We start from the raw sequence: 11,893 nt of genomic DNA on the forward strand, positions 1-11,893 counted from the left end.
TTACTGAATCCAATCTCATACTGCTGGCCACACAAAAGGCCAGTAAATCGAGAGACAGGTTGGGGCAGGAAGAGCGGCTTTATTGGGAAAGCTGGGAGTCCGAGAAGATGGTGGACTCGTGTCCCAAAGAAGCATCTTACCCGGGTTAGAATTCGGGCTTCTTTTATTCTAAAAGGGGAGGGGACGCGGCTGATGCCTGAAACTTCTTAGCGCCGCCAGACCCAGACCTTTGTTCTTGCAGCCTCCACGTAGGTCTAGTCACCGCGTGCCTGTAAACTTCCAACAAGACAAGGGTTATTCTCTATTGTGCAACTTTTTATCCCTATGTGAGTGAAAAGGGTTTTACATTTAAAGGTCAAGTCTGGGAGGCAGAGCCTTGGGAAAGGGCTGTTATGTATATTTCAGGCCATAGGGGACGTTCCGGTACCCAGGTGAAGAGGCAACATGATTAAGCACAGAGCACAAGGTTAGAGCTGAGGGGACAGATCCCGCCTGGAGTCAGGTTTGTACTTCTCTGTTACAGGATGGCTGTCAAAGGTTACCTAGGGGACCCGGCGGAGCTGGGATTCGACCTGCCTCTGTGGGACCCTGCGGTCTCCACTCTCCATTCAGGGTACCCGCCCCACCCTGCAGCTGGCTGACTGGGGAGAGAGGGCGCACCTGGGGTCCAGCTATCGTGTGTTCTTCAGGCTTCCTTCCTGGCTGGGCTATTCTTCTCCCTGTTCAGCTCTGACCCAGGGACCGTGGGGTAGGTTTTGTACACCATCCCAGGGCGGACCCACTTGCTGGCCGCACTTTAATCCCCAGGTGGGGTTACAGTGTTGGAGGGGGTCCCCAAACCACCCAGGGGTTCCTCCTCAGAGCTGTCCTCCCCTGAGTGACCCATAGGGCCAGACTGTGCTTACACTGGGAACGGGGACTCTGTCCCCCCTCGCCACTCCCCTGGCCCAGCCCTGCTGCCTACCCAGTGAGCCCTGGGGGAATCCACATGCCGTGACACCCGCATCTGGTTTGCTCCCCGCTCCAAGGCTTGGAGACAGCAGGCTCCTCATCGTTTTCATGCCCCTCGCTCTGTTCCCAGAGGGAGAGAGTCGCCCCAGCTAACAGAGGGCATGATGGTTATGTCATCGCAGGGGAAATTCCTGGGAGCCTCTTCTGGCCACACTGCTGCCACAGCCCCCGCCCTCCCACCCCCCATAGTACCCCAGGCCAGGCCAGGCTGGGGTTGGACCAGGTTTCAGGAAAACACAGACCCCCAGAAACGGGCTTAGAAGGGGCAGTTATGTGAAGGCTGCCCTGGCAGGGAGCCCGCCTGGCTGCCCTTGGAATCACCTGGAGGGCCGGACCGGCGTGGACCCCTGGGCCCTGCCTGCCCGGGCAGGTGGCTGGGAGACCACTGAGTTCTCCCGGCAGCCAGCGCGAGCCACTGCCTGCTGGTCTGCTGCAGTTTCACTCGGTGGATGTGGGTGGAGACCCCGCTGCAGGAGCCTGGGGCTTGGGGCTGAGGAAGGAATAACAAGGGGGCAGAGCCCCGTCCTGAAAGACTCCCTCACAGGGAGACGGGGGTCACCGTTACAATGATGAAGCTGCGAGACCTGGTCCCAAGTCCGGGCTGTGTGACCTTGGATGCTTCACTTCCCGCCGGTGCCCCAGCTCCTTGCCTGTCACACACAGCCTCATCTGCAGGTTTGCCTGAGCTGGTGAGCCCGAACCAGGTGCTGGGGTCACACCTGATCACCTGCCAGCTGCGGTGCAGCAGCTACAGCGGCAGAGGGTCCAGCCTCGCAGACTCCAGGTCTTGATAGAAGTGGCAGCTGTGGGAAGGGGGGCGGGGGGGACGGAGCACAGGCTTCTTAGAGGGAAGAGGGTGAGGCCGGCCTCGGAGCCTCGAGAGGTGAGCACACGTTGCTGGGGGAAGTTCAGCCGTGTGTGTGCTCTTTGTTCTGTTCTGGGGACCCTGGGCTGTCCACCAGGGGCAGAAGATGGGGGCAGAGAGCCCATCCTGCCCTCCAGAGCGCACAGGCCCATAGCCATCCGCGTTTCCCCGGGGGAGTTCAAGTTCCGGGAATGAAATAACACCAGTGCCAGAGCGGCAGGCCCCAGGGTCACCTGTCTTGGCCCAGCCTTGACAGATGGCTTGCCCAGCGCTCCCAGAGACCAGGGTGAGGAGCTGCCTGGGCCGTCCTGGGAGCCCACCCTGCAATCCTCCCTCCCTGGTCTTTGTATGCTGGTGCCCAGGGAAGGCGAGGGCCAAGAAGCAGGCTGTCTGGCCCCAAGTGCTAGGTTTGCAACCTCCCACCTGCAGGATGCATGGCCCCTGGCACGTATACAACAAGCATGGACCGAGTGTGATCACAGGCCTGGTACTTGACCTGTAATGTAGGGCCCTGAGGACACCAGGCAGAGTCCTGCCCTCAGAGCCCACAGCCCTGTGAGGGCGAACCAGCCTTGAAGTGTGAACTGTGGTATGACGCCACAAGACCTGGCAGAATGCTGCCCAGCAGGCTTCTCATCCGGGGTGAAATCTGCACTGGGTCTTGAGGGATGAGTAGGAGTTCACAGATGGATGAAGGTCAGAAGCGCGTTCCAGGCAGTCACTGTGAACTCACCACCTCACAGAAAATACAGTCAGGGCCAAATACTCCATGTCACCCCTCAGCTTTCTAATACCGTCCCTCTGGGTTACTCAAGCCGGCAGAGAGCCACACAGAGATGGAAGATACAAAGTCACATTTTTCCACACACCTAGGGTAGCCCTGGGGCCACAGACCTCCCCAGGGAGCTTCCTGCTGACCAGCTGTCGCATCGCTCTGCGGCTGCCTTGGGTGTGGCCCTGCCCTCTGTGTTCCGTACAGAGTTCCTTCCAGCCCGACCCTTCCTGAGGAGCCGGACCTGAGTGTGTATGCTTTGGGGACGCAACCATGGACCGATTCAGGGAGGCTCCTGGTTTACACCGAGGACAAGCGGGGGGCTTAGAGTCGTGCACATGTATCGCGCACCAGCTGTAGGGGAGGAGTAGAGGACAGCGGGTCCTGAGTCCGGACAGAGGTTATGGGCCCGAATACGCCCCTCATGGACCCTGGATCTCTTGCCCCCAGTCCTGGGCCAGCACCCATCATACCACATACAAGGGCATGTGACAGCCATTGGGGGTTTCAGGGAAAGCAGCGTCCAGCTCAAGGTACATATCTGGTGATGCTGCCACAGTGACCTCTACGTCGAGGGCTCGCTTGGGTTTGGAGCTATGCGTCAGCCCCAGGTGCCGTGACACCAAGGAAATGTTCCCAAGAACAAGTCAGCTGATGACCCGGGCACCCAAAGGAACAGAGATAAGTCAGAAGCAAACAGAGCTGGGAGCCGGGAGCGGATGTGCCCGGCCCCTCGTGGACAGCCCTGCCTTTTGGACCCAGACGGCCTTTCTCTGCAGCTGGACGGGCTCCAGCAGGAACCTAGGCCTGGCGGCTGCTAAGGCAGCACCTGGGTGTGCCTCCACTTGGGGCTGACGAACGCCAGCCCCTGGCCCTGCGCTGTGTCCCAGGGGGACAGCCATGGAAGACAGAGGTGGTCCCTGAGAGCCCCCGGTACAGGCAGGGCAGGACAAAGGCCCAGCAGCTGCAGGAGACCCCGGGGACCCCATCCTCCCGCCAGCCAAGTTGGATAAAAGCCACCGCGCACTTCTTCCCTGTGAATCAAGCCGCTGTCACTGAATGACTTGCAGGTGTGCTGGGTATACAAGCGTGTCCTCCCCAGATTCACGTCCTTCCCGGAAACTCAGAGCGTGGCTTTATCTGGAACAGAGTTGTTGCAGATGTGTTTCAGTTAGGACGAGGTCAGGCTGGAGTAGGGTGGGTCCCTGGTCCGATCTGACTGGTGTCCTTATAAGAGGGGAGGAAATGCAGAGACAGACACACAGAAAGGAGACGATGTGAACACGGACAGACAGGGAGATGCCCTTGACTTCGGGGACCGAGACCGGGAGATACAGCTAAGATACAAGGAACGCGGGCAGACCCAAGGAGCCCGGAGACGGGGGCAAGCCCTCAGAGGGAGCCCAGCCCGCTGACACTTCCAGCCTCCAGACTGTGGGAGAAGGGATTTCTGTGGTTGAAACCACCCAGTTTGTGGTACTCTGTTATGGTCGCCCCAAGGGACACCCAGCTCCGAGGGGCTATTTTAACTTGTACTTTCTCGGGTGAGGGGCAGGGAGGGGAGGGCACAGCTAAAAATCTCGGCAGTTGTTTTGAAAAGAGACCCTCGTCTTCCCCACCCTGACCCTCCCCTGGTGAACTGGATGCACTCTGCCCAGTGCCCCCCGCCTGGGACCCCGACCCTCCTGCTGTGCAGACTGTGACTCCACCCCTGCCCCGGGCCTCTGCATTTGTCCTCACTGTGCGCATGTGATTGTTGGCCCCTCTGAATCACAGGCTATAATCAATGACCACGTGCTTGTTGAATCCCTTCCCATGCTTCCACACGTCACCCAAATAATCCCCATGGCTCCTTTATTCCAATTTCCTTGTCTTGGGGAGGCTGGACCACACTGACCAGCAGGGAAGTGCAGCGGTCCCACTTCCCAATCAGGGCCTCATGGGCCAGGGCAGGGAGCAGCCCACGCCAGGGGAGGCCCAAGGGAGGCAACCGTGTCGTGAGTTGAGTTGTCCAAACTGGGACCTGTTCAGAGAGTATGGGGTGCTATTAGCGATTATGCCAGGACAGGAGGTGTGGGGTCCCAGGCCACCCGCCAAGAGGGCACTCAACCAGCCCCTCACCAGTGGCAGTCACTTCTGAGTCTGATTTGAACAGCGTGAGGCTTTGATGGGGCACTGGCAAGGCGCTCTCTAAAGCTCTGGAAACAGACACAAAGCCAAGGGGCGCAAACATGAGTGTGTCACGGTCCGTCACGCTCTGACGTGCATGCCTGTGCCCTGGCGGGCAGTGTGCTTGTGGGTATGAGTGTGAATATCCAGCCCTGTCTCAGTGTGTTCAGGCTGCTATAACAGCACCACAGATGGAGCGGCTTATAAACAACACGTATTTCTCACAGCTCTGGAGGTTGGAAGCCCAGGATCATGGCACTGAGGCCTTCTGTGGAGGGTCATTGTCCTGGTTCATAGATGGGCCTGCCTGCTCAGAGACATCTGCACTTCACATGGCGGGAGGGGCTGGGGATCTCTGGAGCCTCATGTATAAGGCCACTGATCCCATTCATGAGGGCTCCACCCTCATGACCTCATCACCTCCCAAAGGCCATTACATGGAGCATTAGGATTTCAACACAGGAGTTTGGGAGGGACACAAGCATTCAGGCCACTGCAGGCCCTAATCAGTAGTCAGTGAGCGGAGTAACCACACAGGGCCTGTGGGATTGCATCACTAAGTGTCTTTGTTTTCATTTCCCATTCAGTGGGGACCGATTCTTTTCCTTTTGGGATGAAAACTCAGGTGATCCCATAATCCCTAAAGTCACAAAACTTAGTTGTCAGGAACTGAAGCTTTAAGCTCCATGTTATAATTAAATTCAAAATTCTAAATTTGATTTCATTTGATGCTATAAAGGGATTAGTGGTAGCATGATAATTGTATTGTAGATTTATGACTGTGTATCTGTATATATATTCAGGTACCTATATATATATTCAGATATATACCAGGGCCCGGGTTTGATCCCTGGTCAGGGAACTAAGATCCCACCTGCTGTTCAGCATGGCCAAAATAAAAATTTTTTAATTTAAAAAATTTTTTAAAAAATTGGTAGATTATTTTAAAAAAAAGAAGAGTTCACACTTCTTGTACAAGCCCTAGAGGGGATGCACAGAGTTCCCCTAGGCCCCATGGCCCGCCTCTGGTTCATAAGTAGAAACATTTATTTATCCTTTGCCCAACGAACTCTGGGATGCAGGAAGATCCTAACAGCTCATCTTGTTCCTTGCTTGAGATTAGAGTTCTCAAGAGTCAGAAACGAGCCTTCTGTCACCCCCAGCTATGGCGGGCATGGACCAAGCTCTCTCAGTGGTCCCCCTACGCCTTGTCCACCAGACTTGAGATCAAGGGCAGGCACACCCACCCTCCTTCCCTGTTGGGGCAAGATGGGAGTGGGAAGGACTCGCAGCACCTAAACAGCTCTCTCTGAATGTTCTCACATGTCATTTTCTCCAAAATTCTCTGCTCATGAAGCTTTTATAGCTTCAATACAAGTACAAAATTTAAGACTCATCTAACTGTCCAAATTACTTTTAAGATGTCATGGTCTGTATCTCACATTGAAACATGACATCTGTTGTTTCTGGATGTCCCAGCTGACCCTCCACTCTTAACATCCTATGACCCTAGGGGTAGGGGACCTAGAAGAGAGATTATAACTGTATTTATTCTTGATTGAATATAAAATCCAAAGACAGAAGTTCTAAGTTTGTTTCTTGAGATCTTCTAATGGGCAGGTCACTGTGACAGACTCTAGTGAGAGAGAACAAAATCAGGTAAATGAACATTTCCTTCTCATGAGGGACTTCATAGCACAACAGAAGGCTAAATAAATAAACAAATTGTGTACTTTACTGAAGCCCCTGAAAGAACTAAATAAGTAGGGAGGTGCCTATTCATGGATAAGAAGACCACATTTTTTTGTACTTTTTTTGATTGAAGTATAGTTGATTTACTATATCGTGTTAGTTTCAGCTGTGCTGGTTTCAACATAGTGATTCATTTATATATATATATATATGTAAACATAAATAGAAATAGATTTAGATTACACAAGATACTGAATATAGTTCCCTGTGCTATACAGTAGGGCCTTGTTGTTTATTTTATATATAGTAGCTTGTATCTGCTAATCCCATACTCCTAATTTATCCCTCCCACACCCCCTTTCCCCTTAGGTAATCATAAGCTTGTTTTCTACGTCTGTGAGTCTGTTTCTGTTTTGTGTTTAGATTCATTTGTATTACTTTTTAGATTCCACGTATAAGTGATGTCATATAATATTTGTCTTTCTCTGTCTGACTTACTTTGCTTAGTATGACAATTTCTAGGTCCATCCATGTTGCTGCAAATGGCAATATGTCACTCTTTTTTATGTCTGAGTAATATTCCATTATATATATGTACCACATCTTCTTTACCCATTCATCCGTTGATGGGCACTTGGGTTGTTTCCATGTCTTGGCTATTGTGAATAGTGCTGCTATGAACACTGGGATGCATGTATCTTTTGAAGCAGAGTTTTCTTCTTTTCTGGATATCTGCCCAGGGGTGGGGTTGTTGGATCATATGGTAGTTCTATTTTTATTTTTTTAAGGAAACTCCATACTGCTTTCCATAGTGGTTGTTCCAATTTACATTCCCTCTAGCAGTGTAGGAGGGTTCCCTTTTCTCCACACCCTCTCCAGCATTTGTTATTAGTAGACTTTTTGGTGATAGCTGTTCTGACAGGTGTGAGGTGGTACTTCACTGTGGTTTTGATTGCATTTCTCTAATAATTAGTGATGTTGAGCATCTTTTGATGTGCCTGTTGGACATGTGTATGTCTTCTTTGGAGAAATGTCTCTTTAGGTCCTCTGCCCGTTTTTTGATTGGGTTGTTTGTTTTTTTGATATTGAGTTGTTTGTATATTTTGGATATTAACCCCTTGTCAGTCACATCATTCGCAAATATTTTCTCCCATTCTGAAGGTTGTCTTTTTGGTTGTTGATGATTTCTTTTGCTGTGCAAAAGCTTTTAAGTTTGATTAGGTCTCATTCGTTTATTTTTGCTTTTATTTCTTTTGCCTTGAGAGACTGACCCAAGAAAATATTGCTGCAACTTATGTTTGAAAGTGTTTTGCCTATGTTCCCTTCTAGGAGTTTTATGGTGCCATGTCTTATATTTGTCTTTAAACCATTTTGAGTTTATTTTTGTATATGGTGTGAGGAAGTGTTCTAATTTCATTGATTTATATGTAGCTGTCCATCCTTCCCAACACCACTTGTTGTAGAGACTAGATTTTATAGGTAGCAATTTTTTCAAAATTAAACTACATATTCAATGCATTTTTAATCAAAATCCCTGAGGGAGATTTTTATGAAACACCACAAATTGGTACTAGTATTTATATGGAAAGGTAAAGGACCAAAGATATCCAGTGAAACTTTTAAAAAACAAGTAGTAAAAAGAGGAAGAGAAGGATCAGAAGGTATCTGTCTAATCAGATTATTCAAAAATTGTGTTTAAAGCAAAGAAGTATTGGTGCAGTGATAGAGTCACAGACAACTGGAACAGAACAGAAAACCTAGAAATAGATCCATTTATATAAGGTAACTTGGATAATAACAGAAAAAGACTCATATCAGTGGGGAAAGAAAGGACAGCTAAGTACATGGTATCAGGACAATCAGTTATTGATATCAGAAAAGGATAAACTTAGATCCTTGCATCACAACACTAAGCATCTCTTAATTATCCATATCGAGAAAAAGGTAAATTTAGATTCACAACTTACAACTCATATTAACGTATTCCCAGATAAATTAAAGGCCCCAAAGTGAAAGTAAGCCTTAAAATTTAAAAAGAAAATACAGATGACCAGCCACCTCACACCAGACCCAACCCTCCTGAATATAATAATGAAAACTCTGGAAAATATACAAAAACAATGACGTGTAGGCAATGGGGAGTGAAAAATGAAGCGAAAACAGAACAAAAATGCCCTGTAAGATCCTAGAGGGGCATTGACACTTGGAGGAAGGGAATGGAGTGAATTTGCTATCTTTATGGATTTTTGCCTGAGGGTAGGTCATGGTTGATATTGTCTAGTGGTGGCTGAAACCCCAACAGAAAATCTACAGTCTTTCTAGCCTAAGTAACTAGCATACAGAGAACAAGACAAGCCCAGCGGCTGGGAAGTGAAGGGGAAATTCCCAAAAGGAGAGAGCCACAGGGAGAACCCCAAATTGTGTGTAAAAACTCTTCCCAAATTTTGGTCTGACCTCTGAACCATGTGTATGCAGGACAGACTCCAGCTAAAATAAAAGAACTGAGGTTTGAGTGCCACTCAAGAGGCAGAGTTTGAAGTTTGAATCCAACCAAGTAGATGGTTTGTTAAAACAAACAAACAAACAAATATAACAGTCTTCAGAGGAATGTAAGAGAATCTAGAGTCTCCACAACATAACAATATATTATCCTGTATTTAATCCAAAATTACTAAAAGACAAAGAAACAGGAAAGTGTCATGCATTCTTAAGAGAAAAAACAAACGGAGATGGCCCAGATGTTGCAACAATAGGATAAAGATTTTAAAACGGCAACCATAACTGTGTTTGAGGAAGTAAAGAAAAATGTGCTCACAATGTATGAAAAGATAGAAAATCATAGAAGAAAGGAAGGAAGGAAATAAAAGGAAAGAAAATGGTAATAAAATAGACAAATAACAATTCGAAAACTGAAAACTCCAATATGTGAAATTAAAACTTATTGGATGGACTTAGCAAAATACAGATGGCAGTAGAAAGGGTCAGTTAACTTAAAGATAGAGCAAGGGAAATCATCCTATTTGAAGAACAGAGAAGAAAAAAAGTTTAAAACATGCACAAAGTCCTCAGTACCTGTGGGAAACTATCAAAACATCTAACAGAAGTAAAATAGAAAAAAATGAACAAGATAAAAAAATTACCAATCCTTGATCTTTGAAAAGATTAACAAAATGATGAACCTCTAACTAGCCTGGTGAAGAAACAAAAATTAAAGAAAACACAAATTACCAACGTCAGAAATGAAAGATGGGCTATTACTACGGTCCTACAGACATTAAAAGGAAAAATAGGTAATATTCAGAATAATATTAATTAATATTAATACCAATAAATTTGACAACTTAGATGAAATGGACAAATTCCTTGAAAAACAAAATTTACCTAGATGAGCACAAGAATAAATAACAAAATCTAAATATCCCTATTTCTATTAAAATGTTTGAAGTTACTATCAAACACCTTCCTACAAAGAAAGTTTTGGACTAAGGTGGTTTCACTATTGCATTCTATCAAACAAAGAACTCTAATCTTAATGCAAACTTAGAAAAAAAAGATAAGAAGGAAATACTTCCCAACTCATTTTATGGGGCCAGCGTGAGCCTAATACTCAAACCTGACAAATACATTATGAATTATGAAAGACCATTGTGAATATAGATTCAAAAATACCTGACAAAATCTTAGTAAATTGAATCCAGCAAGACACAAAAATGATACATCAGGATTTAGGTGGATTTATCTAAGGAAAACAAGGTAGGTTTAACATCAGATAATTAATGCAATTTACCACATTAATAGGAAAATGAAAATAAAAACATGCAATCATTTTCATAAATGCATAAAAGGCGTTCAACAAAATTCACACCCATGCATGATAGAAATTTCAGCAACTAGGAATACAAGGGAACATTCTTAAGCTGATAAAGGGTATCGGCAAAAAAAGAAGCCCACAAGTACCATCATACCTTGAGGTGAAATATTGGACATTCTCATTCTAAGATTGGGACCAAAGCAAGAATTCTCAATCGCACCACTTCTTTTAACATTATGACGGTGGTTCCAGAAAATGTGTTAAGGCAAGGTAAAAAAATAGTAGAGATCACAAAGGAAGAAGTAAAATTGACTTTATTCACAGAACATAATCTTATTTCCAACTGCTTGTGGCTAATATATAAAACCACAATTGATTTTTTATATTAACTTTGTATCCTATAACTTTTTTGTTTCAAAGGTTTCTTAGGATTTTCTAAAACAGCACAAATTGTGAAGGCACAGTTGACAAATATGACTCAATTAAAATCAAGACTACATATGTATCAGTATGTAACAGATGAGTAAAAAGTCAAGTCTTGAACTCGGAGAAGATATTTGGAGCCCACATAATTGACAGAGGATTGCTATCAAGGATACACAAAGAACTCCTACAAACTAAGGTCACAAAGGACAAACATGGTTTTTAGAATACACAAATAGGAAGTGTAAGGTAAGGGAAACCTAAGTAGTCAATAAGGATGTGGAAAGAGGCTCCACCTCACTTATAACTGATAATTACCAAGTAAACTAACATTAGAATGACATATCACCAAATGTTGACAAGGGTGCAGAGAATTAGGAACTCTTAAATTTGGTAGGGAATCATTGACACATCCACCCCGGCAAGCATTTCGGCAATACCTAGGAAATCGAACAAGTCCGTATCGTTCCAAAAGGAAGAAACTGGGAATAATATACCTAATTGCCTCTCAGTAGGGGAATGCATTCTATGTTAAATTAAATGAATCAGACCTATTGATCAATAGAAATAAATTTCAAAATTTAACTGTACAATATAAGATGAAAAGCCTGCATATTATGGTATCATTTCTGATTTTTTCTTTTTTTTTTTTTTGGCTGTGCTGTGCAACACGTGAGATCTTAGTTCCCTCACCAGGGATCGAACCCATGCTCCTGCAGTGGAAGCATGGAGTCTTAACCACTGGACCGCTGGTAAGTCCCTACCATTTCTGATTATTTTAAAAACAGCAACAAATACTATAGAATGTTTATGGATATGATGGAAATAATGTACACTGACTTTAGAATGACAGTTGACTCTGGGGAGGGAGGGAAAAAAGATGGGTTAAGGGGGCACATTTATTGTTTTATTTCTTTTTATAAAATGAAAGGTATCTAGGCAAATAGAACCAAAGTCCAAGGTGGATAAATCTGGGTAGCACATATATAGATGCCCATAACATTACACTCTGTTAATCTGAGAGAAAGGGCTTAAAATATGGCAGCTTAAAATTTTCATTAAAAATATCCAAATAAATAAGGTGGTCCGGGAAGCAGGGAGAGGAAGGGCTGAGAGTGAGGTAGGCCTGGAAGAGGCCAGCACTAAGACT

The sequence above is a fragment of the Pseudorca crassidens genome, chromosome 5 (assembly GCF_039906515.1).
Source record: "Pseudorca crassidens isolate mPseCra1 chromosome 5, mPseCra1.hap1, whole genome shotgun sequence".
Classification (NCBI taxonomy): Eukaryota; Metazoa; Chordata; class Mammalia; order Artiodactyla; family Delphinidae; genus Pseudorca; species Pseudorca crassidens.